The sequence below is a fragment of the Pituophis catenifer genome, unplaced genomic scaffold (assembly GCF_029215685.1).
Source record: "Pituophis catenifer annectens isolate HBS135680 unplaced genomic scaffold, rPitCat1.0.hap2 SCAF_2, whole genome shotgun sequence".
NCBI lineage: Eukaryota > Metazoa > Chordata > Lepidosauria > Squamata > Colubridae > Pituophis > Pituophis catenifer.
Window position 1 is genome coordinate 205966124 of NW_027256882.1, and position 6625 is coordinate 205972748.

A 6625-nucleotide genomic window follows, 5' to 3' on the forward strand; every position below is an offset into this window, starting at 1 on the left:
ACTTTCACAATTCTGTTACATTCTATAACAGTGATGGCTAACCTTTTTGCCATCGCGTGCCAGGAGAGGGGGGGGGCGGGGGAGGGTCGCGCGCGCACGTGCCCACGTGCATGTGTGCGCAACCCCCTCCCCCCCCGCTCCTGGCACATAATGGCCTGGTAGGTCCGTTTTTCTTTCTTACCTGGTTCCAGATCCTCTCTGTGTATCTGGGAATGGCGAAAACAGCCTTTCCCACTCCCTTGGAGGCCCTGCGGAGGCTAAAAAAGCCCATTTCCCAACTCTTGGTGGGACAGGAAGTGACATTTTTTGCTGTCCCCAGCCTTCAGAACCTCTCTAGGAGTCTCTAGGAGCCTCTCTAGGAGTCTCTGGAGGCTGGGGACAGGAAAAAACGTCACTTCCTGTCCCACCAGTAGTGGGGAAATGGGCCCTTTGAGCCTCCGTAGGGCCTCCAAGGAAGTGGGAAAGGCTGTTTTCGCCGTTCCCAGATACACAGAGAGGATCTGGAGCTAGGTAAGAAAAAAAAAAACGGGCCTTCCGCACCCCCCCCCCCAGGCCCTCCAGAGGCAGGAAACAGCCTGTTTCCCTACTTCTGGTGGGCCCAGAAGGCCCGAAAATCAGCTGCCCGGTGCGCGCATGTGCCCCAGAGTTGAGCTGGCGTGCCCACTAATATGGCTCCGCGTGCCACCTGTAGCACGCGTGCCATAGGTTCGCCATCACGGTTCTATAACAATAAAGTAGAGCTCTGCAGTTGTTACAGTGTCTTGTTTTCTGGCCTGGCCTACCTCAAAGGGCTTAACTGGCCCTTTTTCCACACTGAAAAATAAAAAGTATTCATTCCTGGCTCTGAAACAATTTTCTAGCAGTATTAAAAAAAAGTCTGAGAAAGGCAAGGTACAAAGTTAGCTTTTGCCAAATGAAGAGATGAAAGAAACTGAGATGATGACATTGGAACTTGATGAAACAGCTGCACTATAATATATGGGGAATATATCTATACAGTGAGCAGAGTGGATAGATACAGAAAGGAAAGTAGAAAAAAAGACTTATTTTTTTATTCACTCAATAACTTGGCTTCTCAATGGGATTGTAGGATAGCAATTGAAGGGGGATATCAATGTAAGATATGGTCTCAAAGAATTTATTATGCCCATGTCTCCAAACCTGGAGTAACCTATATTCATGCCTCTGATTTTGTAAAGGAAATAATGAACCTTCCAAGGATGTGGATTTTGCCTGCATAATTATGCCAGGTATTAATAGGAAAAAAAACTTGGTGCTCCTGAGCCCAGCTTAGGGAAATCCCCAAAGCTCCCTATAAATTATAATTAAAGCAGTAATTGATGACTATTTAAATGGGAGTCATTACTACCAAGCTCAGATTCCCCAGCTATGCAAAATATGAAGCAGTTGTCACTCTGCAGAGGTAATGTTGCAAGACTAGAGATTAACAGATGCTTTGGCAATATATATTTTTTTTCATTATCCTACACTCATAGAGATGGAAGATCCCGCAAGAGTGGTATCTTAGTTAAAAGTTATTCTTAGTTGCCCCTTCTCCATTCTGTTCCTTTCTTCAACTACTCTTTGTCCTTTGGAGAGTAAAAATGCAAGAGACTGAAGGTGGCTGATATGTTTTTAAGTAGCTCTGGCATTCACTTTAAAGGACAACAGGTTGCCAGTATGAATAATATGAAAGAATTTTCCAACATCATCCGGGCTTTCCATAATTTTCTATAAGATGCAGTCATCATTATTAAACTTTTAAAAATTCCAGTGTATTTCCAGCAACGGGATTTTTTTTTCTAGACTAAAGAAGAGACTTCCCCAATCCTAGGCTGCATTAATAGAGGGCTAGAATCAAGGTCACATGAAGTGTTAGTCCCACTTGATAATGCCTTGGTAAGACCACACTTGGAATATTGAATCCAGTTTTGGTCACCATGATATAAAAAGATGTTGAGACTCTAGAAAGAGTGCAGAGAAGAGCAACAAAGAGGATTAGGGGACTGGAGGCTAAAACATAAGAAGAATGGTTGCAGGAATCAGGTTTAATTAAAAGAAGGGCTGGGGTGACATGATAGAAGTGTTCCAATATCTAAGGGGCTACCATAAAGAAGTGGGGGTCAACCTATTCTTCAAAGCACCTGAAGGCAGTACAAGAAGCAATGGATGGAAACTAATCAAGGAGAAAACCAACCTAGAACTAATGTGAAATTTTCTAACAGTTAGAAAAAATAATCAATGGATTATCAGTGGATTATTTGCCTCCAGAAGTTGGGGGTGCTCCAACACTGGAGGTTTTTAAGAAGAGACAATTGGGCAATGATTTTCTGAAATGGTATGTAGTTTCCTGCTTGAGTAGGGGCTTGGATTAGAAGACCTCCAAGGTCCCTTCCAAGTCTGTTATTCTGATGTTTTTTTCTGGAACAGCCATGTGACATCTCTGCAAAAGAAATGTCTCCCAAGAATTTAGTAGTCTTCAAAGTTCAAGAAAAATGGAAGTGATCCCTACGTCTCCAAACATGTTTCATGAACAAATGAAATTACATCTCCACTGCATTTTTTTTTTGCTGAAAAATTAAAACTCAACTGTACTTTATTCATGCTAGCATGTACCTGTGCATTCTTTTAGCATTCTTTTACAATCCTATATGAATAATTCTCCATCTCTTGAGCGTAGGAACCTCTTTTCTAAATAAAAAATAAAAAAAATTACAGGAGTTAGCTATCCAGTAAGAAAAAAATTCTGTTCTAAATTACTAGGCTTTTGAATTTTATTTGGGAGAAGAGAGACTGTATATTTAAACTTCTCCCTGTTTCTATGTGTGAGATAGAGAGAGGAGAAATGTGAGAAGATCAGCAGTAGCCTTTTAAGGTATGACCCTTCGAACTTAGGTATTGTCTTCTCAACTCACAGAGTCATTTACTAATTGGTTCCCAGAGACCTAAAGGAGTCTTCCTGTGCATGGTCACTCATGCCCTCGTCACGTCACATCTGGACTACTGCAACACTCTCTACATTTGGCTCCCCTTGAAGAGCACTCAGAGGCTCCAACTGGTCCAGAATGTGGCCGCACGGGTGGTTATGGGTGCGACTCGGCGCACCCACGTAACACCCCTCCTGCGTGAGCTGCACTGGCTCCCGGTGGTCTTCCGGGTGCAATTCAAGGTGTTGGTTACCATCTTTAAAGCGCTCCATGGCTTAGGACCGGGGTATATACGAGACCGCCTTCTGCCATCAACAACCTCCCACCGGCCAATACGCTCCCACAGAGAGGGGCTCCTCAGGGTGCCGTTGGCCAAACAATGCCGACTGACGACACCCAGGGGGAGAGCCTTCTCTGTGGGGGCATCAGCCCTCTGGAATGAGCTGCCCCTAGAGCTTCGTCTTAGCCCTGACCTGCGTACTTTTCGCTGCGCCCTTAAGACCCTTTTGTTCCAGCAAGCCGGACTGACCTACTACGAATTTTATTATGGGTGTATGTGTGTTTTAATTCGCGGGCCAAGTTTTATATATTCAATTTTAATTGGTTTTAAATTTTATAAATCTATGTGTTTTAATATGGCTGTACACCGCCCTGAGTCCTTCAGGAGAAGGGCGGTATAGAATAAACTTCAAACTTCAGGTCTAAAATGTTTTTCTCACCCAGCCTGGCTCAATTATAGAATAAGCCCTCTATTGCTAAGGAGGATTGCTGATTGCTAATCTTGTTTCAGTGTGGCAAACAGAAAGTTCAAGAAAGTTTGTACATCTGCATATTCAGATAAGTTGACCTTAAAAGACCTGCATTATTACAAAAAACTCTTTGCTGACAAAGCAAAAAAAAAAGTCTTCTGATGGCAACAACCGTGAAAGACAGAGATGGAAATAAAGATAGGTGGGTAGATGATAGATAGATAGATAGATGCATGAACATGCTCAAGAGAATTTACCACGTTTTCCTGTTAAGATTTGCTCAATCTAATTTTTAGCTAATAACAGGGTATCCCCTATAAAACATGAAGAATGCTTATATAAGCATGTTGCATTATCAAAATTTCCCTATATTATGATTCATAGGGTATAGCATGTGATTAATTGTTGCACATTTAGGGCTGTGGTAATTATTCTTTATAATCAATTATTAAAAGCAGGCCTGCTGCAAAGATGAAAAGACAACCATTGTGAAATGATTAACAATAGAGTCTCCGGTTCACTATGATGTGCCTTGTAAAAAGCTTTCTGTTTGTGATAAACAAGTAGAGAACATTTTTCCAGTATTGTTGTAAATTGGTTAGCATGGTGAGAAATACTGAGAGGATGAACTCATGATGCTCCCTAAAGGGGATCAATAATGGGGCTTAATAACAGATTAACAGAATTGGAAGGGACCTTATAGGTCATCTAATCCAACACCACCACCACCGGCTCAAGCAGGGGACCCTACACAATTTCTGACAAATGGCAGTCCAATCTTTTCTTGAAAGTCTCAAGTGATGAAGCTCCCACAACTTCCGAAGACAAACTGTTCCATTGGTTGATTGTTCTCACTGTGAGAAAGTTCCTCACCATTTCTAGGTTGAATCTCTCCTTGGCCAGTTTCCATCCATTTTTCCTTGTCTGGCCTTCAGATGCTTTGGAAAATAGCTTGCCCCCTCCTCTCTGTGGCAGCCCCTCAAATATTGGAAGACTGCTATCATGTCTCCCCTAGTCCTTCTCTTCACTAGACTATCCATGCCCAGTTCCTGTAACCATTCTTCATATGTTTCAGTCTCCAGTCCCCTAATCATCCTGGTTGCTCTCCTCTGCACTTTTTCTAGAGTCTCAACATCTTTTTTATAGTGTGGTGACCAAGACTGGATGCAGTACTATAGGTGTGGTCTTACTGGGGCTTTATAGAGTAGTATTAGTACCTCACTTGATCTTGTTTGTATCCCTCTGTATATGTGTTGGAAATGCTCAAATTATAAATAATTTCATATATAAACCCTGAAAATTAAAAAGTAAAAAAAATGATTTCTAAGCAGTGCTATGGAATGGCCTTCTATTTAGACAGGTAGCTGCTTGGTCGTGTAGAAGTCAGACATAGAAGAAGACTCAAAGATTGGCTGCAGACTGCCAATCTTTATCTAATATAAATAAATATTGTAAGACATCTAGTAGGAATATGATGGGACTCAATAGCGATAGCAATAGAACTTAGACTTATATATTGCTTCATAGTGCTTTACAGCCCTCTCCAAACAGTTTACAGAGTCAACATATTGCCCCCAATAATCTGGGTCCTCATTTTACCAACCTCGGGAAGATGGAAGGCTGAGTCAACATTGAGCTAAGCCAACTTTGGTCCTCAAGCAAGTTAGAAGATTTTCAAATGACCACAAGATTTTTCTAGATAAGAAACATCTAAAGAATCTAGAGCAGAGGCGTTTTACTTAAGAGACCAAATCTTCCTCTTCTTCAGCATATTCCTTAGTTGGTTCTCCTTTTTGCCTTGCTGATGGGACTAGGGGTTCATGCTATACCTCTGGATCAAACCTGTGTTTCATTTGAGACAATGAGATGAGAAAATCTCCTCTTTTTTTTTGAATTTTTTAAATTAGTTTATAGCGTATTATAAGATAGAAAAGTAAATAGAAGAACAGTGGAGGGGAAGGGACAAGGGGGAATTGAAGTGAGGAAAGATGGAGAGAGAAAAAGAAGCAATGACTTCCGATTCTCTCTGTTACAGTAAAATAAGGCATTAACATCAAATCACAGCTTTTTGCTTTTCCATAATAGTATGAACAAGTCATTTATTTAAAGATCTGTCAGTCTAATCCGTAAAACTCAAAGTCAGAGTTACATTCCTTTCCACATCAAGCACAAAGTTCAGAAGGAAGCCGGTTTCCATGTGGAAACAATTTTTTTCTCCAGTTCTTCTTCCATTAGACCCAAGAGGAAAAGTTCTCCTTTCATTTTTATCTCCATTTTCAGAATTTTCTGTATTAAAATATGTGTGCCCGCTTCGGCAGCACATATACTAAAATTGGAACAATACAGAGATGATTAGTATGGACAATGGTCTACTTTTTCAGCCCTGAAAATACACTATTTATGTGCGTGACATACTCTTTTATCAGATATCATTTCCATGTAACTGATAATAACTAGTTTTCTGTTTGTTTAAAAGAAGTAAATGCCATGAAGCTTTCATTGCTGCCTCCCTTCCCCATCCAACTCACAAATTAGAGAAGAAGGTAAAAATCATTTTTTCTACAAAATACAACAAAGTCAATCAAGCGTAGCAATCTGCAATGTGCAGAAACACATTGGTACAATATAAATCTTGGAAGCTTCTGACATGTATCCCATATCCTTTGCTATCATTATAATTGTTTAGCTTGGTTCCACACATCAATGCAGATAACTTTGCATTCTACCATCTCTACAGGTCCTTCTCATCATCCCTCCTTTAATGAGAAGGCACAGCTTGCCTTTACACAACATTTCTTTATTAATCTAGTGACTAAGTATGTGTTTCTACTAGCAGCATCAGCATTAAGTGAATGCCATCATCGGCTTTCGTGATTCAAAGGATGCTGCTGAGAATTTCAAACATGTGAGGTCAGGTTCAATGTTGGAAAATTAAATGACAGAGAATTT

At 40.8% G+C, this 6625-nt stretch overlaps 1 pseudogene; it reads left to right on the forward strand.

Moving 5' to 3' along the window:
* The first annotated feature begins 5978 nt into the window (after positions 1-5978).
* On the forward strand, positions 5979-6078 carry LOC139313547 (U6 spliceosomal RNA; annotated as a pseudogene).
* The last annotated feature ends 547 nt before the right edge of the window (positions 6079-6625 follow it).